The sequence below is a fragment of the Zonotrichia albicollis genome, chromosome 3 (genome assembly GCF_047830755.1).
Source record: "Zonotrichia albicollis isolate bZonAlb1 chromosome 3, bZonAlb1.hap1, whole genome shotgun sequence".
NCBI lineage: Eukaryota > Metazoa > Chordata > Aves > Passeriformes > Passerellidae > Zonotrichia > Zonotrichia albicollis.
This window is the reverse complement of record NC_133821.1, coordinates 9,948,568-9,974,178: the sequence shown is the minus strand read 5'-3', so window position 1 is coordinate 9,974,178 and position 25,611 is coordinate 9,948,568. Positions and strand designations below refer to the sequence as shown.

Below are 25,611 nucleotides of genomic sequence, written 5' to 3'. Positions count from 1 at the left end.
CTAATGCCAACTGCTTCAAACTACCGAGCCCTGAGTGAGACATGTAGGGCCCGACTGAACTTTAAGCTTTTTTTTTTTCTTATGCATAGGAATGTCCCATTTTTATCAGTCTTCCCTTGAAACATGAGATTTCTTCTTTTAAAAAACCAACAGGCAGGAAAAAATAATTGCAAAACCCAAAGGATAAATTTGTGTCTCTTTTAATGTAAAAACCACGACGTCACCATTAAACTGTCAAATTATCCTCTGTTTAATTTCTATATAAAATTTAAAACTTTCTGCAGACAGCCAATAAACCTGAAGGTGATAGGACTTGTTTCTGCTTCCATTGAAGTTGGTGGCAAACCTCCCATTTATTTTGGTGTGTAGGATCAAACCCCCAGCACATAAATAATCCAGCACTGAAGCTGCTCTATGATTCTCCAGTCCATGTCTCTCCCTTCCTCTCTGAAAACTTCTGAGGCTGGGCCCAACATTGATCTCATGCACAGGCTGGGAGCATCTTTATTTCTTTCTTTCCTTTTTTTTCCCCCCCTTCTCTTCTTTGTGGGTTTTGATCTCTCCCTTTGAAATGGAAGCAGATTCCCTGCAGGGTGCTCTGTGATCATTTGCTGGGTGTAGTCGCATGCTTTCACTTCTTGCTGTAGGTGAAATGGCTCATGTGCAAGGATATTAACTCTCTGCTAGGCAGGAGCAATGTGCTGCATTCCTTCTGTTTTCTTGGATGCTTCACAGAGGAGGCAGCTTCCCCCAGTCCCATAAAGCCTCAGAGTGTGCCTGGAGTCCTGCAGAGCTGTGGGAGTGCAAGAGGTGTGAGAGGAGATGCGTTAGGGAAAGCCAGGCCTTGGACAGACCCGTGTGTACAGTTAGCCTGGGATAGCTGAGCTAAGTAGAAGATGTCACCTCTTGTTGCAAATTCATTCCCAATCAGATGCTTGTTGTCGTTTATGATCTGCTGGAGGAGAAAATGTCATTTCCCCTTGGTTTCACTGCAATGAAGCACTTGGAGTGGGAAGTTGAGGAGGGAAATCACAGTGATGGGATAAGTGTTGGGAGAAAAAAAAACGTCTGTTTTAACAGGAGAGCTCTGGTTAGGCCCAGCCCAGAGAAGTATGTAAGAATGTGCTTGTGATTTGCTTCCAACTAAATTTTTAAGCCTACACTTAACTATAAGCATGACTATCTCATTGCTGAAGGTTAAGCATGTGCTGAAATACTCATCTGGAGGTAAGCCCTGCCTGGCAGGGCTGGAAGAAACAGAGATCACATAATCAACCTTCGTAGCAAGAGCCTAATCCTACCCAGTCAGCTATGCTGGGGGAGTTTCCAGGAAGGCAGAGAGGTTGCAGGAGGTGGATCTGCATCTCTGATCTTCCAAATTTCCTGGCAGGTGCAAAAGTGACTGCTCTGAACAATACCAGAGGTGTTTGCAGGATTGGCCTAAGGCCTTGTCTGCAGTAGCAGATGAGGTTAGCAGGCTATTTAAAACAAACAGCCCCACCTCCCTCCAAAAATTTCAGGAAGATTTCAGCCCCTGTGGTTGTGGTGTGATTTTTAAAAAAGATTTAAGCTCTGAAACTGTTCCTATAGCTCTAGAAAACATCAGTCTTTCCTCTTTTGCTTAAATCAGTTTTGTAAACTCATATCCTGAAGTCACATCTGTATTACAGAGTCAGGTTGGGCATGTCTTCTTACACCCTCATGTCTTGGATTTTCTTATTATTTAAAAAAAAACCAGCCAGGTGATGCTGAGCATTTCTTTAAATGATGTTTACTTATTAAGTGGGAATTTTAACAGGAAATTTTCCAAATAATTGCGCCTAAAGAATGTGTGTGTGTATGTGTAATGGGGTAAACTATGCTCTTTACTCCTGAAAAAATACATGTGCACACACATGCACAAAATAACAAGGAAGAAAGGGAAAGGAAAGGCATTTGCTTAGGGACATGGAATGCAAAACTGGTTTTATTTTGCACCTTTGGAGAATGTTACAACATCAATGAGTGTGGTGCCATCTCTTGCCCTCTGTAAAATACAGGATGGTGTTTATAGCAAGCAGAGAGGGGGGCAAACACAAAAGGAGAGAGCACAGGTCCAGGGTGGGCACGCTCTGCTGGGGGCACAGGGAGGGGCTTTGGGCACTCCAGCTCCATCCAAACTGGGCTGAAGGTCCTGTTTCCATTGCTCCTGGCAAAGGCACTGTTGATGAAGCCCCTGGATTTCTTCTGTCTCATGGAGACGTGAGGGAGGTGATTGAAGTGTTTCCAGGTGTTCCTGGCTCCAGAGAACTCAGGAGAGTTTCTGGTGTGCTGGTGGTTTGTGCTTCGCACTCGGGGTCTGTCCTGCAGCACCACAGCCCTGGGACAGCTGGGACAGCCTGGCCACCCCTCAGGCACAGCAGGATCACTCCCATCACCAGAGGCCTTGGTGCCTGGTGGCTCTAGGAACGCCCTCTGCAGTCACTGCTTCAGCCTCTGCTTTAGCTGGATCGCCCTGCAGAAAAGGTCTGGCTCCCGAATCCCAGGGATGCGTTTGGAGGCCAGGCTGGGTTTGTCCTGGGATGAACCAATCAGGTGGAATAACACGGATGATCAGCATATGGCATGGACACACTGCTGAGGCACTGGTGGTGGGAGGCTCCTGGACAGGCTTCCAGCAAAGACCTTCCCTTGGATTGTCACGGAGCTGATGATCCACAGAAAAAGGTAACAACGTGCTACAAACAATAGAAGTTATCTGCAAGTATGTTCAGGAAGGCCTGGGGCTTTCAGATGCAAATACAGAAATATATTTAACATCTTGACTTCTATTCTTTTGTCATAATACAAAGTGGAAAGACAATGTTTAGTAAATGTTTACATCTTACAAAGGGGAGTTTTGCAAATTGCATTGTAGCTCTTTGGGAGGAACCAGGAAAGAGGGCAGGATGTTAACAACATAAAAAAGAATGGCAATAAAACCCACCCCTAATATTAATTGTCTAAGAGGAAATGCATCTATCTCTCATCAGGACATTGCAGACTCTGCTTTGCATTGCTGGAAGCCTGAGAACACTAATAGTTTTTTGGCATGGAGAAGCAAGTTCTTGCATACTTGAAACATAACTCATTTACAGTTGTTTTGATGGATGCTTGAAGCAGCGTGGAGAACCCCCAGGTCCCTTCGGCTCGCGAGCAGCAGAGCTCAGATGTAGATCTGGCTCAGCTCCCTGCCGTGGGAACTGGAGGGGACTGCTCTGATTAAACACCTCCATTCTGTTTTGGTCCTGAGGTTGCCTGTGTTATGCAATGAAAATCTCCCCACAGTTTTCCCTGTGAAGCAGTAACACACCTGAAAGGATTCTGGAAGGATTGTTTGCAGCAGCAGCAGATGGCACGGAGCCACCGCAGCCGTTCTGCAGCCATTCTGCAGCCAGGTGCCAAGGGCTCACACTCCCGGAGGGTCTGTGCCCCGGGCGGGGCAGAGTCCAACCCAGAGCTGGCAGGTTACATCAACAGGGATGCCTGAATGCTGCAAGGCAGGCTTGGGAGGGAGGAAGAGCCCAGGGAGCTGCAGCCTCGTCCTCTTCCTCAGGAAGGAGCGGCTGAGGGTCACCAAGCACTGGGGCCAGTGCAGCAATGCCACGGGACACAAGTGATGGGGGAAAGCAAGGGCTGACCTGTAAGAATGGGCCCCCAGACTGTGTGTGTGTATTTGTGCACTGGTCTGGGTATGGAGAGAGGTGGAACAGGTTTGTGGCTGCAGTGAAATCGCTGGCCAAGGCCAGACAGGGTGTAAAACCTCAGCTGTTGATGTTGTTTACTCAGATGTGAGTCTTTGCCCCACGTTTCAGTTCCTCCCACACTGCTGTCCAAAGGTGAGCTGGAAGATGAAGATTAGCACCATCACACAAACTCCTGTGGAAAGTGACTCGTGCCCAGCCCCCAGCCCATTTCCCTTGGTGCCCAGAATGCAAAAGCCTGAAGCAAAGTGGTCCCCATGGGCAGTTTCTCCAACTCCTGAAAACTGTTGTATTCTCATTGAATTACATTCATTCCATTCTAAATCAAGTCCTATGAAGCTGTAGTGAATGACATTTCATTTGTTGGCAGGAAAATGAGTGGGGTTATGAAATGTCACTGTCAAGGATTCATGTATGTAACTCAGGTGTGGCTTTCTATGGGAAGGATGCAAAGATTTCTGCATGAAGACTGGAAATCCACTTGTGGAGATACTGAGGAGCAGATGCCAAACACTTCAGGGCCAAATTTTTTCTTTCACACAGGCTACGTAAATGCCTGTGCACCTCCCTCCTTCCAGGTGAACCAGAGACCTGCTCATCTGCTGCTGTTATTTTCATGGCATTTTCACTCCTGTTCTACATGTACCATCCCCAGGAAACTGGGCAGAAGCACATTCCAGTAGTTTAATTACACCTAATTATTTTTTTAGCCCAGTTTTCCTGCATCTCTTTCTATTCCTTCCTTTCCTTTCCCTCCCCTCCCTTCCCTTTCACCTCCGAGCATCCACTCGGTTCATGGCTGCCCGACTCTGCCGTTCCTGGGGCTGCACATCCCTCCTGACAGCCGGCAGGGGAACTGCGGGAGCCTCTTCCTGCTCCACCCTCGCAGGAGCTGCCGACTCTGCTGGCTGGCTTGTGAGGGCAGGAGAGCTGCCCCGGACTCCACCTGCTAGTGAGGAAGGTGCAGGGCCTGCTTGACCAAGAGGCTTTGCAGAGGATAGTGCTGGAGGGAAGGAAACCTCAGAGCAGTCAGGGCTGTGCAGGGGGCTTGGGCTGAAAGCCCTGCACCTTGTCAGTAATTAATATAATTGAAAAACAAAATTCTAATTGTCCAGGGTGAATATTGGCCAAGATGCTCATAATCATATAAAATCTCCTCTAGGACCTTCTGTGAACACAAGTGAGCTCTGAGAGGCTTTTACAGTGAGGATCTCCCATAGCAATGCTGTGTCCTAACAAAGTGGGAACAATCTGCAGCATCTTTAGCTTTTTACACCCAGGAGATTTTGTTTTCTTAAGGATCCTTGTCACAGATACTAACCACAACTGGTCTTAGGCTTGCTCATGTTGGGCTGTGATAATGCAGCAGCTGGGATAAATAAAAGAAAGAGGACATTTAGGATATCTGACTTCCAACGTGATTAGTACTGGAATTTTTTATTTATTTTTATCACATCAGGACAAAATTTGCACAATCTCCCAAATTAGCTTAAAGGCTTAAAGCAGCATTTTAAAAAGTAATTGAATGTTTAGGCTTTGGCCTCCCTCTCATTTTCTGTGGGAGAATATCAAGTCAAATGTTCAGAAGCATCACAGTTCCTCAGCCAAACTCCTTGTGGGTAGTTGGTAGGTTTCCCTTCCCTGTTTCTAATTTGGTTTATACCCCAAAGCCAACTGGTTTTTGCTTTTCGTTCTGTGGGTGGGAAAGCTTGCGAGAAGGTATTAACAGCTATGCATCCCAGGTGAGCAATTTCTTCTCTGAACTTTCCTGGATGCGTGGAGGAAATTCTTCTCCAAATGAACAGCATGTTTTCAGGCCTTTGTTGTTGTTGTTGTTGTTTTGTCAGGCAGATCTGCATCAGGAAACCTGAGCACCTGGAGAAGGTTCAAGTGCAGACTGAGCTCAGGTCTGAGCTTGGACCCGACAGATATTAATAACAACTACAAATCTTTCATCAGCAGAGCTCTCCTGTGTTCGTAATGCCTGAAATATTGCTTATTGCTCAGGGTCTGCCCTTCTGGCTGTTCCTCTCTGTAGCACACGCACAGGATAAGTGATTCCTGCCACTTCAGCAGCTTCTCCTCTGCTTTGTCTCTGGTTCCCAGCTGGGGTTGGTGCCCTGGATGCTGCAGCCACCAGCCTGGGTTGGCTCTGCCTGTCAGGTGTGGCCTCCAAAGCCCTCCCTGGTGGGGGCATCAGCTGGGAGCAGCTCCTGCCAGCAGCAGGCACGTGAGGCACAAAATGAGATGGACACGGCTGGGCTGCAGGGTCCTGGGGGAAGCCACGCTCTGCTGAGGGCTCCTGACCTCCTCCAAGCCATCCCCCCTTCCTGGCCACAACAACTGCTGCTCACAGACCCTCGCTGTGATCCCACCTCTTCCCACTGGATCCAGGAGGGAGAACTACACTTCAAAGCCCTTCTGTCTCCCTTGCTGTTGACTGTGCTTTGGAAAAGGTTTTTGTTTCTCCTGCAGCTGTTAGAGGAGAGCCAGTCCCGGGGCTCTGAGCCTCCCTTCTCACTGCTTCACTTATCAGGAGTGACAGCCACCTCCTCTGTCCTTTCCAGACACAGAGGACAGCTGAGTCTCTGTGTGACCTCGGAGGAAAGGCAGACTGTCAAAAAGAGAGGCAAAAAGTGTGAGGATATGATTTACCTTGGGGTGGAAAGGCACTGAGGACTCCCCTGTGCCAAGATTTACCCAAGCATTATTTCCCTAAGCCAGCTGGTTTCTGTCACCCTCAGAAGCCCCCCAGAGATGTCCCCTGAGAGTTTATTGGGCTTCACTGGCCACAGGTTTGGGGCAGTGTAGTATTTCTGGAGTAATTCCCTAGCTGGAGGGAAATGTGTGCTCCAAATGTAGCAGGGACCACATAAAATAGATCATTGTTCTTTAATCAAATTGTACTTTGTGCTAATGCCAGTTTCTTCCTCCAAGAAAAGATTGGTGATCAAGACTTTAACTACATTTCCAAATTAAATTTGTTAAAATGATGCCTCCAGTGTGTGTTGGGAAAGCCCACACCGACATTCATTTTAAAGTTCAATTCAGTGCTGAGGGTTTAGGTCTAATAATGAATTTAGCAAGGTACTAGTTAGGCTTTGATGCTAATTATTTTAAGTATCATAGGTTCTGATTCACAAGACAATAATCACAGGTCGTTATTACTAACATTATTAGGTTAAGTTAAAAATTAGCTTTTAGGCTTAGAGCTTCATGTACTAATGCACTCTGAAATGAAACACTTGTGTGATGCCTAAACAGGCAATTGAGGGAAATTAGGCTCCTTAATTAAACGAGCTGCAACCCTGTCTGTTGTTACACTGATGAAAAATGGTATGTGCACCTTTAGACAGAGAATTTCCATTGCTGAAATGGGACACTGTTTGGGAAAAAATGATCACAGGTTTTGCAGAAGAGCTGTGACTTTGCTTTGAGGTACTGGGGTCAGTGCCCCACATGCTTCCAGGAATAAGTTGAACCAAATTGTAATTTTGTTGGCTGGAGTCCTCAGCATGTAGGGGCTGTGTGTCTTGAGGAAAACACACACACAAATCCAGTTTTCTGACTCAGCTTTGATGGCAGGAGATGGTACAGCAGATTCTTTTCTGAGACTTTCCTGTTGGGGTGCCTCTGCCACCTCCAGCAGCAGCCTGGGTGAAGCAGTTCCAGCAGGATTGGCTGTGGCAGCTGGGATGGATCCTCTCACCTCTGGTGCTCAGGCCCTGTTTCCTCTGCCAGCTCAGGGCAGGTGATGGCCCTGCTGGAGTCTCTGCAGCGCTCCCAAGACCTGGAGACAGCACAGAAAGGTGGCTCCAAGAGGCCACTTCCTCTGGCTTTGTGCTCCACTGGTGCCTTGCCATCTCCAATCCCTCTCCAGGTGCACTGAAAGGTACTCATTTTAATCATGTTTTAAATGGGAAGGTTATTTCCATATGGACTATTCTACTTCCTGTAGCTTAGGTTATCTGTGGTACAGAAACTTGTTTCATTGGGAAGGGCCCAATATTTGCATTTCAATGGGACCCTCTAGGTATAAAATCCATTGAAAAGTATCTGCAGGCGTGTTTGTGTGGGATTTTGGCCCCTTTGTATCTCACAAGGAATTGACAGATATTTAATTCAGAGGGGGAAGGAAGTGGGATAATGTCCTCATCTCCAAGTGTAAAGTTTCTTTACACGGAACTATGGAAAGCATAGATAATTCAATTTGCCCAAGAGCATAGCCTGAAATAGGGCACAGATTCCAACCTGTAATCCTTCCCTGCAGCCATAGGATCATCTTCCTCCTCTTGATCCTACAGAAAACCCAGGAGCTGCTTGCAGTGCTGTGCAGGAAGGCAGGACAGGGCACTGCACCACGGGGATGGATTAGGATTATGAGGGGCAGCAGCTGGAGTGCGGGGGGCCAGGGAGAAGCAAATGCAGCAGTCACCAAACCAGTCTGGCTGCCACAGCCCGGGGAACAGCTCCTCCCAGGCAGCCCCAGCCCACGGGGAGCTCAGCACAGAGCAGCACAGGCCAGCAGGGCTCCAATTCACCTCTTGCCCCCAAACGCTGTGGTTTGGGATTTCCTGCCTCTTCTTGCTGGGGCTGGGGGTTTTCTCTTTTTTCACACACATCAGGGCCTCCTGCCAGACTAAACTGAGCCTGGTTCTGCAGCATGTGTTTTGGTACATGTCCATTACATCCATTTTTCTTCTCCACCTGTCCAAAATAGGGCAGGAATTTGCTTTCTTTTTTTGGAATGTCCCTAGGAAAAATAGATGAAAACGGAATCTCCTCCTTCCAAAAATTGTCAAACTAAAAAGCTATCTGCATCACCAGTGGCACTCAAATTTACAAAACCAGTCTGGATTGTTCTGATAAACCTCTCAAAGAGAACCAGGACAAAAAAAGGGGGACTAGCCCATTGAAATTGTTACAGGGAAATGCACAGGAACACCTAGAGAATATGGAACCTCAGGAGCTAAAGACTCCCTGTTGCATTTTGTGTCTTGAAATACTGGCAGATCCTGGTTTATTGAGTTCTGAAAAGAAAAACAATGTGTGGATGACTCAGTTGAGTCTCAAAGCACTTCAATGTGCTGAGCATGCCACCTCTTTTTGGTTTTCTTTTTCTGGAGACAGAGGGAGGGAGATGGAGGAAGAGTTGGGGAACTTGGCACTGGGACACGGCTCTTGGACTTCATTCCACTGCTTTTTTTTGCTGCTGGGTGAGCAGTTGGTTGCCAGCAGTGTATCTGGCTACAAACAGAATCCACTGCATCACCCAGGAATTGTGGGTGGTGGGGAGTTCTGCCCGTGGGGCTGTGGATTAAGTGTGTTGGTGCTGGAGGATAGGGTGTTCCTGTGAAGAAAAAGCCCTCGACTTAGGAATGTGCTCCTCACAAAGGTATGCCAAAGCCCTGGGGCTCCCTGCATGCAGGGTGTGATGTAAGATACCGCTCTTTGTTGAGAGCTTTTCTCCCGACATCCTTGCAAGCCAGGCAGATGTGTGGATATCTCCCAGCAGTTACTCCTGGAAGGAAACATTACTGGATATCCTAAGGGGTAAACAGTGCTCAGAGCTGAGTTCAGAAGTGTTGTTTCTGTTCTCTCCAGCTCTGAATGCGCTGCTAACTATTTTTAGGGCGAAGCACTCATGTCTTACAAGCAGTGGCCAGTTTCCAGTATGGATCCCAGACCTGCAGAGGTGTCCTCTCTGAAATCAGAGGCAAAGAATCTGCCAAGACTTAAGAGTTTCACTGCAGACCCCAAGCTCAGATCACACTCCCTGAAGGAGCTGCCACAGGGAGATGGGAATGGATGCTTGGAAAAGCAGGAGGCAAGCAGTGGAGCTGATGCTGGGCTCCATGCACAGCCCTGCTGCAAAGGCCAGCTCCTGGCCCTTCAGCTCCTTGTAGCCAGAAGAGATGGAAGCAGATCAAGGTGATGGCCTCTCCTGAGGATGGCAAGCAGCTGTGACCTGCCAGGACAAGGTGAGCACACCCTGCATCTCCCTGTGCTGCACTCGCTTTTCCTGGTGTCCCTCGCCCTGCTCTGCACAGGAATCCTCTGTTACTTGGCAATCAGGCGTGGAGCTGCTTTCTTCTGTAGCTTCTTTGGGCTGTCTGTGGTGAGGGAGATACCAAAGCCACCAGCCGAAGTTGTGCACAACTCCATGATTCCCTGCGCTCCCTCCTTTGGCTCATTTGCATTGCAGGGCAACTGCTGCTTATCCATCTGTGAATTGTATTTTCCATCCTGCAACTTTCATCCAAGCTTAGGATGAAAGCAGCTGCTGTTGTGTGCATAATAGTAAGGATCTTCCTATATTTATTCTTAGACTTTTTAAGAACCTTTCTCATCATTTAGGCTGAAATTTTTACCCTGAAGTAGTCTCGTTTCTGACAGGTTGTTTGAAGGGATAAGGTCCTTAGTCCTAGATGGAATTGAGGGAGGAGAAGAGAAAGGATACAGACAGAAGCAGATGGATTCTCCCTTTCTTATCCCTGTATTTCTGTGCACCAGCCTAGTGTCTGACATTCCTGCTAATGTGGAAACCCAGGGTCTGAGCAATGACCGTGCTTGGCTGAGATCAGTCCCTTGTCCCTGGGTATCCACCCGTTTTAGGCCAATGCCCTGTTTTGAGGGAAGAGGAGCTCCTTGCAGCCTCCAAAATTCACAGCACAACTCATGTGGAATGCTCAGAAATCCTCCTAGCTGGAGTTTCCTAGCTAATGCTATTTATAACAGCTTTTCCCTTCTGCTTTAACTGAGACAGGATCAAAGCACTGGGAGCAGAGAGCTGTCATTACACAGGCTAGGAATTCTGTATTCCCACCTCAGATTTCAATTCAATTTGGGGATTGTGTGGAATTCCTCTGAGGCCAAGTGTGTTTTTTTAAATCCAAAAAACAATTTCTCTGTTTCATGTGATGTGGGTGTGTCACAATCCCTTTGGCCTTGCCCCTTTGTTACCTGTGCTCCGCCTCAGCTGCACTTCCACTGGACTTGAGCTCAGCCTCAGTTCCTCTAAGGAACACAAAGTCCAGCCAATGCTTCTGCCTTTCAGGTTCTACCGAGAGCACTTCCAGTGGCTCTGCTAGCAAGTATTAAAACCTACTTACTGCCAATAAAGCACTGAGGATCTGTGCTTCAAGGGTACCTTTGATGTGATGATCTCAAAGCAAATCAATTCAGGGTTATCCCACGCTATGGATGGAAACATTGGATGCATGCGGAAATAAATCCTAACTTCACTGTGCCCTAATGGATGGTGCCCTATCCTGAGGGCCCAGAGCCTGGCAGTGATGGAGGTGGGAGAGATCCAAACTAAAAGTAGTGTTATGGCATCTTCAGCAAACCATCCTTGTTGCTCTGGTGAGTCCAAGTCAAACACTTCACTTTAGAGTTCCCACATAGAAAAGAGACCCCAAGCAAACTTTTCCTGAAATTTGTCCCAGAACAAAGTCAGCTCCCCTTGCAGGCTGTGAGCAGCAGGCTCCATGTGCAGTGCTGCAAACCTGACAGAAATCAGAAGGTGTTTGCAGCACTCATCTGGAAGGGGGGTAAAGAAAAGGGCTGTACTCACTTTATTTTGGCAGGATCTCATGGCTTATCAGGCCATGTACAGCCCCTGGACACAGGTCCCTCTGCAGGAAGCTGTGGCTGCTCCCACCAGCAGGCAGAGGTGGAAATCCAGCCTGGAGCGACCCCAGTGCTGGGGGGCTTGGCCCACAGGTCTCTGGGAGAGAGAGGCTACAGACAGCTTCGGCTCTGGGGTCTGCAGTGGCTTTTGGCTGGGGGATTCAGCCATTTCTGATTAGGCTGAGTGCTCTCGTCCTGTCCCATGTCCCTGAGTGGTTGCATGCACAGGGACAGATGGCTGGAGAAGGGTGAGAGGCAGGGCTGTGAACATGTAAGGTCAGCACCCAATTTTTGGCGCAGTACACGTAAACTCTGCAGGATTATGCAAGAAAAGCCTTCTCTCCCATGTCATGCCTTGTCCTGAGCACTGGTGGCAGTGGGACCTACACCTTGGAGCATATTTGGAAGTATTTAAATGCACCATTGTGACAGAGGAAGGGGAAAATGGCTTCTCTCCAACCACCCCAGGTGAGGAATCTTTAATGCAAGTTGCCATAAGATGTGATGCTTTAAGGCTCACACCTCCCTGAACGTGTGTCTCTTTCTAAGGGATGGAATTCCCTCCATGGTGAGAGAGTTTCTTGCAGTGCATGATGGAAAGTGTAGGCAGTTAATGAGAACAGTCCCTAAAGCTGAGCAGATTGTGCCACTTGTCCAGCTGGGCAAACATCTGCATGTGACCAGAGGCTCCTGCGTTAATCTCACCCTCTTGCAGTTCTGGGTTATCCTTTCATGTGAGTCATAGTTTGTATCTATACAAAGAGAAGCTTTAAACTGCCTCAAGTGAAGTATTTTTCCAGTGCTTTAGCACTAATTAATCATTAAAGTGCCAAGATCAAAGGATGGGGAGCTACAATGTTGGTATGTTCTTATGATCACATTGCAGCCAGTTCCTCATAAATCCTGGTATTTTGTGAGTTTCAAATCAAATCTCTCATGGAGAATGATTTGGCAACAAGATGGTGGGCTGCTTTTCTTTGCATCTTTCAGAAGTGAGGGAGGGGAGCTTTGGCCCCATGAGCAATGCAGGGTCAGCCCCGCAACAAAAAGACCAACCATTAACAAGCCAGTGATTTAGGCACGGATATTCAAACCCAATCTTATGGAGAGTCCCTGTCCTGAAGATCTGGTAGCTCAGTCAGAGAAGCAGAGAAATGCTGGGAGCCTGGAGCCTATCCCAGGGGTAACTGAAGGCAGTTAAGGGTGTAAACCTCACTGCGAGCCAGCAAGACTTACTATTGAAGTGCTTAAGTTACTTCTGAAAGTGAAGCTTTTAAAATAATGCTGCTGCTTTTGAAAGAAACGTAGCCTAAGGCCGTGACTTCAGCGAAGCATGAAGCTCCGTGCTCAGCGGCTGCTGCTGCTCACCCGGACACCAGCCCTGGCACCTGGGCACGCTCCAACTGCAGGCAGAGGCGTGGGCACGGCAGGGGCTGTGCCTCGGCTCGCTCTGATCCCTGCACCCTGCCAGGGCCACCTCGGGGTCCTGCCTCCTGCAGTAGCCACAGGGCTCACCGTCCCTCTTTGGTGGGGTTAACTGGTGTGAAATCTGCAGCACCCAAACGCTTGGCAGCTGCAGAAAACTGGCTCTAGTGCCCATGGCTTATTACACATTGAGAGAGGAGCACAGGGAGTGCAAACAGGTCCTGCTGCTGGTGCCCACCCGTGCATGGGGGGAGTCCTGCTGCTCTGGAGGAGAGGCAGGGGGTGGTTTTGCTTCTGTGGGGACTGAGCAGGCCAAAGGCCTTGGTGTTTTGTGAGACTGGGGAGCAGCAAACCAGAGGTGAGGCTGGGATTGAAGGAGGGGCAGGGTAAGACAAGCACAGCAGCACAAGTAACAAAGCATCTGCAATATTAACGGCCAGTAATGGCTGTCCTATAAGATGATGGAATGGAGCAATAGCATTTCTGAAATGTCCTTTTTTCCATAATATGGGATGCTTGCAAAGGCCATTATTCCACCTCTAAAAGAAAAAGAATTCCTTTTTGCTCCCTTTCATTCCTTCTCTTGCAGGACGCCTGGGACTTGACAGCATGGGCTCTTGTCCAACATTTGTTCTGACCTAGATTTTAATCTCTGCTTTTTTCCCCTTACCTTGTGCTTAGCTGGCTACTACCTCTAGAAGACACACATATAATCTATAAAACATTTGTGTTTCCCAATCGTTTTAATTTCTGTTTTCAGGAGATACTCAAGACTGCAACAAAATGTTTTAAATTGCAGCGACCATAGATGTTTTGGGTTGCCAGGGCCACCTTAATAAGTATAATTGTCAAGGGATGTGCAGAGCTTTATTTTATAACCCACTGGCTGTGACAGATCAAAAGCAAAGACAAAAGGAGAGAATAAACTTACACCCTGGGCACACTGGTACCTGTCAGTGATGCAGGGCAGGTTCCTGGAAAAGCAAAGGTGCTGTGCAAGTCACAGGTCCTGATAACCTGTGCAGTTTATTAAAAAAAAATTTTGGTAGGAAGAGTGTTTGGTGGGAAGCTGGAAACACTGTTTTTCATAGGGAAAGACAGAGCAGGCTATGCCCTGCTGGGGGTTAGAACCACCTGGTTGGCACATCTTGGTGCTGCCAAGGAGCACAGCCTTCCTCAGCAAGGAGGGGAGGGCTGAGGGAGAGCTGAGCTTTCCCGAGGCATGGAGCTCGGTCCTGCTGGCTCACCTGGCCCTGCTGCAGCCAGGCAGGCCCATAGGCACAGGTGCTGGGGAGGATTTCCCAGAGTGTGCCATGCTCACGGCAGCCCTGGTCACACAGAGCAGCCCCAGCACTCGGGGCTTTGTCCCTCTGCCTCCCCTCCAAACCCACACCCTGCATTCTGTGGTGACTCCTTGCAGAGAGCCAGGTGATGGTGCAGCCCCACGGCCCCTCTGCTTTAGGTGTGCACCACCCAGTGCAATTCATCCACTAATCCTGGTTGATGAGCCAGAAAGAATGTTTCAAGAATGTTTCATCCCTCGGTAATTTTGTTAACCTCTCCTGGCAACAAAAAAAAGGGCAGGTAATGAAGTTGTTTGAAAGAGTGTAAAACCTAGAGAGCGTTTGGGAAGGGTTGGGAGGCGGACACAGGACTTCTCCACATGGCTCCTCACTTCATCTGGGACATGGAAAAAAAACCCAAACAACCTTGTGGGCTACTAATTCAGTCCTTGGTTTCTTTCTTGTATCAATTCCGCTAACTGTGCCTTAAATTTGGGCCAGATGCACAATGGTTTTGTGATGTGGTACTGTGGGGAAGTCTGGGCTGGATCTAACAGGCTCTGCTAACAGGGCTGCTCCTTCAGGGAGCTTGGCATGTTCCAGCTATTCCCAGGGGAATGCCTTCAGCAGGAATGAAAGGTTGGGGGTGCCAGGGGGGAGGGGACTGGGGCTCTGTCAGCGTGGTGAGGGGAGCAGAACACTCAGTGACACAATGGCTTTTGCCGGCCTTCCCTTGTCTGGGCAGAAAGCAGCAGGTTTAGTTCAGGCTCACTCCAGAGCCTGCTGTGTGCTGCTGCAGCACCACCCAGCCATTGCCAGGGCACGTGCTGCTCCTTGGCAGATGGACAGAACAGGCAGGGGGATCCTGCCCATGCCGGGGTTCAGCCCCCAGCACAGCTCACCAGCCCAGGCAGGGCTCAGCACCATCTCACCATCAAAACCTCATCACGAGACCGTCCTGCTCCTTTCTGATCATGTCACATCCCTAAAGCTTGGAGGAGGATCAACCAAATCTCCTGTGTTTTCATTTGCTAAGCTCAGTCAAGTGATACAAAGCCCAGAGTGCTTTTTCTGCCAATCTGAATTTGCAGTGATTAAATTGCATTCTTGTGAGGGTTAATTTTCATGGACAGATATGAATAACTATCTGTTAATATGCTTAAGAATCATAAGGAATATTTGGTAGTCTTTACAGCTACTTAGCTAACTGAAATTGGCATAATTCTTTTGAATTTAGGCTCTGTAATTCAGTGTTGTCTCTTTTTTGTTCTCTCCTAATAATCTGATTCCTGTCTTCAGATCTTTTCACTGCTTTACCCATTTTTTTCTTAAATCAAATTGTTTTGTCATCACCTGTTCTTAAATCTGCCAGATGATACAGAGATTGAGAATGTTGAGATGACTGAAAACAAGGACCCTGTGTGTGTATTTGTAGGTATAATTTAAAAACAAAATTCAAAAATACCTCCCTAAGGCAGTGAGTTCCTCACAGTATAAAATTCCTACCCTTGTTGCCACTGTGCAGGAATTTGGGGCTGTGAGTGAGCAAAGTCACCTCAACACCAGCCTGTTGCACTACATGTGCTTCATGTAATAAATAAATGCATCTTTATTTATTATATATTTAAAAGGCAAGTTATTGGGGTTTGCACAGGACTAAATGACTGAATTCTGCAGCTAGTGCAATGCAGGGTGGCAAATTGGGATGCAACAGTTTTTGTACTGTGCACAAACCATTCCAGTGAAACACAGAGTTTGCCCATTTTTCCTGTGCTTTTGATAAATGCAAATAACTTGAAGAAGCACAAATTGCTGTGCTTCTGTCTCGATACAAGACAGAAGCACAGCAATTTCACTAAATTTTACTAAAAATTAAGGCAAATACAGTAAAATATCCTCAAAAATATTCTCTTTATTAGAAAAATCTATTTCTGCCTAGGATTCATCCAGGGAAAAAGTTCTTTTATAGGAGAAACAGGTTAAAATACAATTTACCCCCTATTTTTATCTGTCTTGAGGCCATGTTAGCTGAGCAGCTGTGGTGCTGATGAGCTCAAATTTCTGTGCTCACAGGGGCATCAGCCATGGCTGTGTTGATGTGCCTGAGGTGGTACCAGGTGAGACCATTACCCACAGCTCATTTCTTCTCCCCAATTGCTTGGTCCTTGAGTCCCTCAAGGAGGCCACCAGTAACTGGTCCCTGAGAGGCTGACACCCACACTTCCCTCTGGGATGTGATGATTCCAGCAGGGTCTCACTGAAGCCCTGCCCACACAGCCCTCTGTGCTGGGGCAGATGGGAGATGCTTCCCAGCTGCTTTCCAAAGCCTGGCTCAGGAAGATGTGGAGAGGCTGTATTATCATTTCCCTGGCCACTGCAGGTGCAAAGAATTCAGTAACAATATTTGTTCTGGAGCCAAATTGCTCTCAGACTGCCTCTGATGTTTATTCAGTTGAGGAGAATTACCCAGCTCTTGGGCTGTGCAAGTCTCTGGGTAAGAATTCCCAGACAGGGAATTTTTCTTCCTTTTATTTCATTCCCTTTTGAAACGTGTCTAGACAAGTGACAGGCAACCGTCAATGGTTTGGTTGCATAGTTGAATCCTACCTGAATATTTCGTCCCTCTGAAGGAAAATCCATCCCCTTGAATGCACTGGACCTGCCCCAGTTCCTGGAAATTGGGCTGGGAGCCTCAGGAGAACAGCCTGTCTTGGGAGCTTCTCATCTCCTCCTGCTGTTGGGAGTGCAAAGACCCTGAAGCCATAGAGCTTTTGCAAATACTTTGCTCTTTGGATTCCAGATTCTGTTGCAAACCAAGAAACAACCAGTAAGCACAAAATGGTAAAAAATTAAATATGTCTGTATATGACTGGCCAGCCCTCCAAACCTTAACATAACAGAAAGCTGTTCTTATTTCAAATTAAAAATGCAGCTTGATAACAGGAGAAGTGTTTGAATCCTCTTTAAAGCTCATTTAGACTTGGAGCTTACTGCCAGTAGCAGCCTGCTCTGGTGCCTGTGGCACAGAGCAGTGCAGACATTGCACATTCCCATGGAATGGGCCATGCAGGACATTTTACTGAAAAAGCTCATGGTCATGGTCCCAGGCTCTTTGCTGAGCTGGACAGATGCAGTTTGACAAATCCATTTGATTCCAGTAGGATTTCACATGGGTGAAGGCTGTAGCTGGGCTGATGGCAATATTTGCAGTACTGGATCAATCCCTACCTGCTCTAAAATAATGGCAGAGCCAGGGCTATTTATTGAACACCGTTAATTAAGGGTGAGGGAAGGCATCAGGAGTCTGTTAGATTGTCTGTCCATCCATTTGGTTACTTATTTGTGCAACCAGTGCTGCAGCTGCTCCTACCCCCTCGGCAATGGACAACCAAGTGTTTGGTAGAGTCTGTCTTATTTGTACTATGTCATAATTTAAAAAACCATTTTGGATGCAGGTTTTGCTTTAGTAAGTCCTCCTAGGAACACGCTCCACCTCAGCTGGGGCACTTCCCTCAGGTTTTGTTCTGCCATGGAGGTGGAAGGGGCTGGGAGAGCTCTGGTTCAAAAGGCAGAGCTTTGGCGTGGCTCTGGTCTCTCCACCTCACGCTGGCTCAGTGCTGACACACTGCAAGTGTCTGGGCTGAGCCAAAGCACCTAACTCAGTGTGGGAGCGGAGGTTCACTGCCATAAATCAGGTAGGAAAAGGGAAAACCACTGATTTCTGCCATCCAGCAGCTCATTGCTGTTCTTATTCTCCAGCTAGCAATCTGTAAAAAAACTATTGCAAGACTTGACTCCTCTCTCCAGAGCCAGCAACATCCCTTGTGCCAGGCAGAGCAATAATTCAAAATAGGGCAGACCTAGGAGACAGTTAGATGGAGTTAGGAAGCAAATTCCAGAACTCCAGCTCCACTGCACCTGGGTCTTACTGTTAAAGGCTGAGTAAGGAGAAACTCAATACTGCTGCTCTGCAGCAACACTGGAAGATTGTAATTTCCATTCCATTCAAATTTTAACATGAAAAAAAGTATTTATGTGGCTTGATAAGTTCCACGCGTCCTTCCCACCTGTTTCATTTTGATGCAAAAATAGAAACTCTTTAGTTCACCTCTTGTTTCCAAGTTGGCAGAAGTGCCTGGGTCGCTCAGTGCTGTAACTGAGAGTGTGATGTAGCTCTGTGTCTCTGAATAAAGAATGAAAGAGGAACTCTTTAGGCAAAGGGGTGCAGTGGTGCAGGACTGGTAATACATGCCATAGATGGGCTTAGGCTGGAATGAGAGCCAGGTTCCCAGCTACTGTTTGGAAAGGACAACAGAAAATCTGTTTTTCAGGGAAAAAAAGATAATATAAAAATTATGTTTCTGCCTAAGAAATGAATGCTTAGCCCAAAAGAATGCAGGTAACCACAAAGACCCTCCCAAAAAACCTGTCCTTAGCTGAGTGTTACACATCCAAGGGAAGCCACTGAGCTGCCCCATCCTGAGGAGCTGCTTCACGTACAGCTTGTCAACACGGAGAAAAGTTTTTTTCTAAACTGTGGGGGATGTCAGGAATAAAAGACTTCAGTGAATAATCCTGAATAAGGAGCAAGCATTTAAACAAAGAGGCACTGTGGGATTTACAGACAAATGCATTAATTGGTCTGTTGTAAAATGGATGGCATTTTACTCAAGGGTGCAGTAGACACTTCCAGCCTTTCAAATTTCCACCAGGTGTTAGAGGCTAAGTGCTAAAGAAGAGAAAAAAAGGAGATGCTAATCAGTGATGGGATTGGATCTGTCCTGAGAGTTTTGATAGGTTCAGGCTGGACATCAGGAGGAGTTTCTTCAGTGGCAAGGTTGGTAAACATTGTAATGGGCTGCCCAGGGAGCTGCTGGAGTCAGGGTCCTTGGAATTGTTGAAGAAATGATGGAATGTGGCACTCAGTGCCACTGTCTGGTTGACAGGGTGGTGATCAAGGTTGGCTCAATGATCTCAGAGGTCTTTTTGAAGCTCAGTGATTCTGTGATAGGGTGTGTGATAATTGATGCAGCACACCTGCACTGGCTTCAGTGCTGAGATCACTGCCCTGCAGCTGGTGAAAGGCACAGCAGCAGGATGGGGAGATTCAGCTGGACAGTCTGGAAGCCCCTGCACCTCCATCCCTTCCCACCCATCCACGTTAGACCCCCCTCTCTGTGCACAGAAAGAACAGCTCCAGCATGGCAGGGTGCTGATGTCACATGCAGTTCCTACTGCACTGCAGGAACACTGATTGCTTTTATGCTTTGGAGTCAATGAGGAGGGGAAAAAAAAAGTAAAAAAGAACTCATTCTGCCTCAGCTCTTTGGCAGAAGAGCAACAATTTCAGTTCACACCCCCCACCAGTGCTCTGCTGGGTTACAGCAGTGCTGTTGCCTGCCATGAAACACCACAGCTGTGCTCTGCTCCGCCTGAGACAGGAATGAAATGTTCTCTCCTCCTCTTCTGTTTGCAACACGGGCAACAGGATTTTGGATTACATTACCTGAGTGGTCAACATCCAAATTATTTGTCCAGACATAGTGCAGCAGGGCAAAGAATCCCACCCAAAAAACTGTGGTGTTACTTCAAATATGTATCTGAGTATTTCCATGCTTGCAGCTCTCCTGTGTAGGTGTCTAGTGATTCCCACTGATTACATAACCAGATGTTTTACTTTGCTCTTAAAATAAAAGAGATTCAACACATTTTTGTGACAGGTTAGATCAGCTAAAATAACACATACAATAACCCTGCCCTTATTGAATTTAATGCCATCATTCCCTGATTCAGGATTAGATCCCTGTGAGGAAAAGTGGAAGTGTATGGAAGTGGTTGAGACTGTAAATGCAGTCCCTCTACACTGGGGACACACTGATCTCATTTAGTACAGAAATAATATTTTTCCATGACCTGGATGTACACAGATGGTCCAGTCCTGCACAGTACAGGAAAAGCTCCTGCTGAAATAAGAAGAGGAAAATCAGGTTGAAGATTTGGGATTGCAATTGAGGTCACTACAGCAGGATCAGTGTGGTTGGAAATATGCAGATATTGTAGTTTTTCTTTGGAAAAAGTTGTGGTCCAAACATGGTGCTCAACTCTGAAGAGTCACAACACGAACTGTACAATTCCTGCAGTAAATCTTGGCTCCCCTTCCACTGAGGCTCTCTGCAAGCACCAGGGTCATGTTTGTGGTACAATTCTGCAGTGGATTATCTGCATGTCCAGCAAACAGGTTCTGCAGGTGCAGAGTGGTGCACGGAGCAACACCCAGAGAGGGAACACTCAGAAACTCCTGATAACTCCACATGGCACCACAAGAGAGCCAGGGCAGGGTCACAGTGCTCGGGGATGCTTCCCAAACACAGGGCTTTCAAGGATGAGGCACAAGCTGAGGTGAAGTTTATCACAAGTTTGGCCCTTCCTGCCAAACCCTGGGGCAGCAGACTGACGGGGAAGTGAGAATGACATGGGGTAACAGAGCAGAGGTGACATTTAGTGACATAAGGAAATGGCCTGGCAATGCTAACTGCCCTGTGGGGTTTCACACTGCCATGAGGGATAAGCCTCCAGGAGAACTGGCAAAGGGAAAAATCTCTTCAGCCAGAGTGTGCAAGCAGGGCAGTTTCAGGTGAGCTCACTTCCAGTGCAGCTGAGAATTCCATGACAGGAGGGAGCTGAGAGCAGCACTGGGCATTTTCCAGCAGCACCCCAAGCCAAGCCCACCTCTCAGCTCTCCTGCAATTGGGCATTCAGGACACATTCTGGGGGTTTGCCTGGTGAACTTCAGGAGTTCAGTGCCAAAGGTGTGCAGGTCACCTGTAAACAGGAGGGATTCTGTACCTGGTGGAGCTGAGTCTTTCTTACCAACCTGTGCCCATGGTCTGCACAGCCAACAGGGACAGACTGCGAGTTATTAAACATAATAAACCAACAAATGACACATCCCTGCCTGGGGAATGAAATACTTGACACACCAGATGGGCCTTCTTATCACTGATTTCTCCTGCTTACCCACTCAATATTGATAACATGCTCAGAGGAGTTCAGAGACTTGTGCCAATAAACATAAATGCCTAAAAACTGTCTGCAACAAGGCTTCATGATAGGAAATGACAAAACAAAGTTCTTTCCTGCAGCTATAAGGGGTTAAAAGCTCCTTTTTGGAGGATGGGTACAAATATCTGAACCTTCACAGTCACTGGAGGTCACTGGTGGGTCCCCTCAAGGCCTTGGCTGGTGTCTGCCACACGTCTTTGTGTGAGAGAGGTTCCATGCATTACTTAGAACTGAGCTGTTGTTGAAATACTAATTTGATAGTCTTCATACATATGCATAAACAATAAATAGTCTGGTAAAAGGATGAACAGAGAGAAGAGAAATTCTGCAGATGGTGCAAATGTGGCCACAAAGCAAGACTGAAAAGGTCCCTGGTGCTGAGTGGCTGGGCAGTGAAATGGCTGATGCAGGGCAGGGTCAACACAGGCAGAGCACGTGCACAACACTCACCCTCACTGTACTTCCACACACACAGCCCTAAAAATAACACTGAGAAAAGAGAGCTCTGCAAATATCATTTAAAGTCCATCAGAAGAGACAACAATCATGTTAGGAATGACCTGGCAAAGAGGCAGGAACAAATCAGAAAACATCATTACAACACTCCTCAGTGAAACTGCATCTCCATGCTAGAGTTTTCTGGCCATGGAACTCCAGGAGAGTTGGGCTGAACTGGAAAGCACAGGAAGGAAAGCATTCAACATGAGGAGAGATGGGCAACAGCTTCCACAAAGATGGAAAAATAAGCAGATGAGGAGCCTGCAGGCTGGACAGGGGTGACAGAAGCAGGAGGTTAAGTAAAGGTCTGTCACATCATGACTGACACAGAAAGAAGCAAATAGGAGCTGGCTGTTCACTGGTTGTCCTAAGAATTAGAGGGACCTGGTGGTGCTGTCACACAAGAAGGTTTAAACCAACAGAAGGAAGTACTTTTTCATACAAAGCATAATTAAATTGTGGAACTCATTGCCACAGGATGTTGCGGAGGCCAAAAGTTATAAATGGCTTGAGAAAGGGATCAAAAACATTTGAGGAGGATGGATCCATGGGTGGCTGTTAAAACACACTGGTCTGGAGGCAGCCTCTGCCTCGGGAAGTCCATAAACCACGGATTGCCTGGAGCAAGGAGGGTACGGCAGGGGAGGGATGGATTCTGCTCTGCCTGCATCACCTCCTGGCTATGCTGGGAGATGGGTACTGGGAGATGGATACTGGGAGATGGATACTGGGAGATGGATGCTGGGAGATGGGATACTGGGAGATGGATACTGGGAGATGGATGCTGGGAGATGGATGCTGGGAGATGGATGCTGGGAGATGGGATACTGGCCCATGTTGCCTTTGCTGTGGCACTGGTCGGGTCCCAGCTCTGCTGGCTCTTCTTACCTTAATTCTAAAAAAAACCCCAAAAGTAACCAAAACACAACCTGAAACAGAAGAGGGGGAAGAGGCAGCCCCAGCCCTCCACACACTGTTAGTAGGCAGCCTGGTAGTTGTTTTATTTTCTTTAGAGTGGACTTTGTGTTGCAAGTGGCAGGAAGCCATGAACCACAAAAATAAAATAATTCTAACCCTAGTGCTAAGTAAGGAAAACAAAGATGGCTCAGCAATTAGCAGCATTATATATGTTAGTACTAAGTAACAACAGATGTCAGGACTCGAGCCCTTCGCATTCCTCGCAATCCTTCGGAAACCAAAGCCTTTTGACATCGCTATACATTATTGCAGTTATTTTGGGGCTGGGAGAGCAGCGGAGGCTCTTTGAGTGCAGAAATGTGAAGGTTGCTAGCACTGGTTGGGTCTTACCTGCGTGTCCCTCCCCATGCCGAGTCCCCGTGCTGCCTTCCCGGGCTGGTGTGTGCTGTAAACCCTGCTCTGTAAAGACATGCGCTGGCCATGAGTCATTAGCAAGCATGCGAAGCTAATTGGCAAAATACTCATAAAAGATTTTGAAGGTGGGTTAATTACAATTCATTACACTGTAAACTGTCCCCAGGCTATTGTTAAAAAATGCAGGAGTTTCAAGGTCCAGTATTTTATGATTCATTTTGCCATGCACTGAAAAACAGACTCTATATCAAACTACATTCATTATAGTTAAGACCACAAAATCTTTATTGGTTTTCCCAACATTCCCTCCTTGTTATATGCATTCATATGGACTGCACATTTCTAGCAATTGGCAAGAAGGCATGAAATAAAATTTATTATATTTTCTTACCTTCTACTTGGTGCAACCTTAAAAACTGCCTGTTGTCTTTGCTTTACCTCTTCCCAACTAATTTGAGCTGATAGGATGGGACACTGAAAATAAACAGAGCAATGACTGGGAGCAGCTTTGCCACACTGATGATTTAGTGTGACAAACCTGAATGCTGCATTCAGGAGCCTCAGCTCCAAAAGGATACTGCTAATGAAATGGAAATAGTTTATAGTATAATAGATAATTTTAAAAAAATTCAGAATAGACACATTTTTACCAGTCACTGGTATTTCCAGATGGAGGCTCTTGTAGCTAAACCCAGGATGCACCTTCGGAGTGATACTCCCCACACACTCTGCTGGACCTTTGTCTCCTCAGAGCCAAATTCTCCAGCTTATAAAAAGAGATAACAGAGCCTTTGACTGTCTTTGCTGATGCCAGCACTGTCAAACACTAATGAGTAACTTGGTATAATTCTCAATACTGCTGTGTTGAGAAAAATTTAATAGAGGACCCAGCTGTGACCCCTGCGGGAGCAAAGCCAAGCGCTGCTCATCAGTGCCACCTTTGTGCCCTTCTCCAGGGTGCTCCTTATCTCCTTGTGCTGGCTGGCACTTGGGCTCTCCTTTCAGGCCTAAATGGTGCCATTTAGCTTTGCTGAGCTCTGCTTCTGCAAATCCAGGGCACTCTCTCTCTTGGGCTGGCCCTGCCTGTGCCTGTGTGTGACTGCTCCCAGTCCTGCTCTGCAGGTACAAATCTGTCCCTCAGAGACTCCTTGTGGGCATTCCTGGCTCAGCCAAGCTAATTCTGGGGTTAACACATAAACATATCATTATTGCAAAGTAAATGATGGAGGTAGCCAGGGACTCTGGCTCTCCCCAATGAAAAACGTTGATGACATGGATGGATTTGGTTCTTTCAGTTAATATTTTACTTTTTGACTTTTTTGAGGTGATGGGGAGAGGGGGAACACTGAACAAATCTCTCACTCAGGCATTCATTGAATTGCTGGTGTTCGTTTTTTCTTGTTGAAACCTCTAAATCTTTCAATGAAACAGGACATTTTTGGAGGCAAAGTTTTTCATTCAATTGAAAAATGCCTTCTCCCTTACGAAAGAATATTAATAGCAAAAACCAACCCAAACCCTTCCAGCTTGAAATTGGCCCCATGGGAATATCAGTTTGTTCTGGTAAGACTCCATAATGGATTTATTGCAGCGTGCAATGTTTTTGTTTGCATTAATGCAGTGAGAAGTGATAAATATCTTGGGTTGGCTCTTTTGTCTGAAGTTTCTCTAGGAAACTGAATTTTCTTAAATGACAGTCAGAACTGCCATATTTATTAGCACCAGGACTCTGGTTCCCAGCAGAGATGTGCAGATAAGAAAGAAGACTGACCTGAGCACTTGTGACACTTGGCCTGGGTGCTTTGCCAGGCTCCACATCTGCTCTGTCACCCTGGGGCTGATCCCTTCCACTGATGCCACTGGAAGCTGTGACATCGGGAATGGAGCTTGAGGGGTCACCTGCAGGATTTACAGTGGGGGCGTTTTCCTACTGGGAGATTCACCACACACCACATGGATGTGCCTCTTGCTTCCCCTCCTGAAATGGGCTGGTGGGGACCAAGAGCCAGGCAAATCCCCGTTCTTGGGATTGGTTTTCCCAGTGCAGCAGCCAGAGCTCAGCTGGGTTTCAAAGCTGGCGGGTGTTGGGAGCCAAGAACTTGGAAATCAGAGTTTCAGTGACAGTGATATTTATGGGTACTCTGACTAATCCCTGTGCCTGGGACCTAACAACTATATCCAAAAACATTAGCAAATATTCTTTTGCCTTGTTTTGTTTTGTAAGAATTATAGCTGTTCCTGTTGCCTTCTCACCTGGGAGCAGCACATGGAGCAACTGTGGCAGCTTCACTTTGTGACATTTAGCAATGTCAGTGCTGTCACTGGACAGATGGAGCAGTGACTGAAATGGAAACAAAGGAGGAACAAATGAGTGACCAAACTTTTCCAAATTCTCCCAGATATTTGTTTCTAGTGGTGGAGATATTTTGCAAGTGGCAGGTGTCAGTATATTAAGTACTGAATTCTTCAGTCTCCCTTTGGCCTCATTATAAATGTGGTATTTGTTTTTAAACTAGGCTGACCTTTTTCATCACTCCTTTTTAGGGTCATACCTCTGTAAGGCTCACAGATGCTGAATTTGGGCAAGCCTTTTTAGCCATAATATAATCTATAGTATATAATGTATAATACATGAAGCTCCAAAATTTCAGAGGCTC

The 25,611-nt window shown here is 47.0% G+C and overlaps 1 protein-coding gene and 1 long non-coding RNA gene across 5 annotated transcripts in view; one reads left to right on the top strand and one right to left on the bottom strand.

Annotated features, from left to right (window-relative positions):
• Positions 1 to 25,611, top strand: part of BMP2 (bone morphogenetic protein 2) — a 107,664-nt gene that overhangs the window by 31,571 nt on the left and 50,482 nt on the right. The gene's annotated exons all lie outside the window — the stretch shown is intronic.
• Positions 1,282 to 25,611, bottom strand: part of LOC113459253 (uncharacterized) — a 338,631-nt gene continuing 314,301 nt past the window's right edge. For both annotated transcript variants that reach the window (XR_012579357.1, XR_012579356.1), the window contains exon 13: positions 1,282 to 25,295. This is a non-coding gene — a long non-coding RNA (uncharacterized LOC113459253). The remainder of the gene's footprint in view (positions 25,296 to 25,611) is intronic.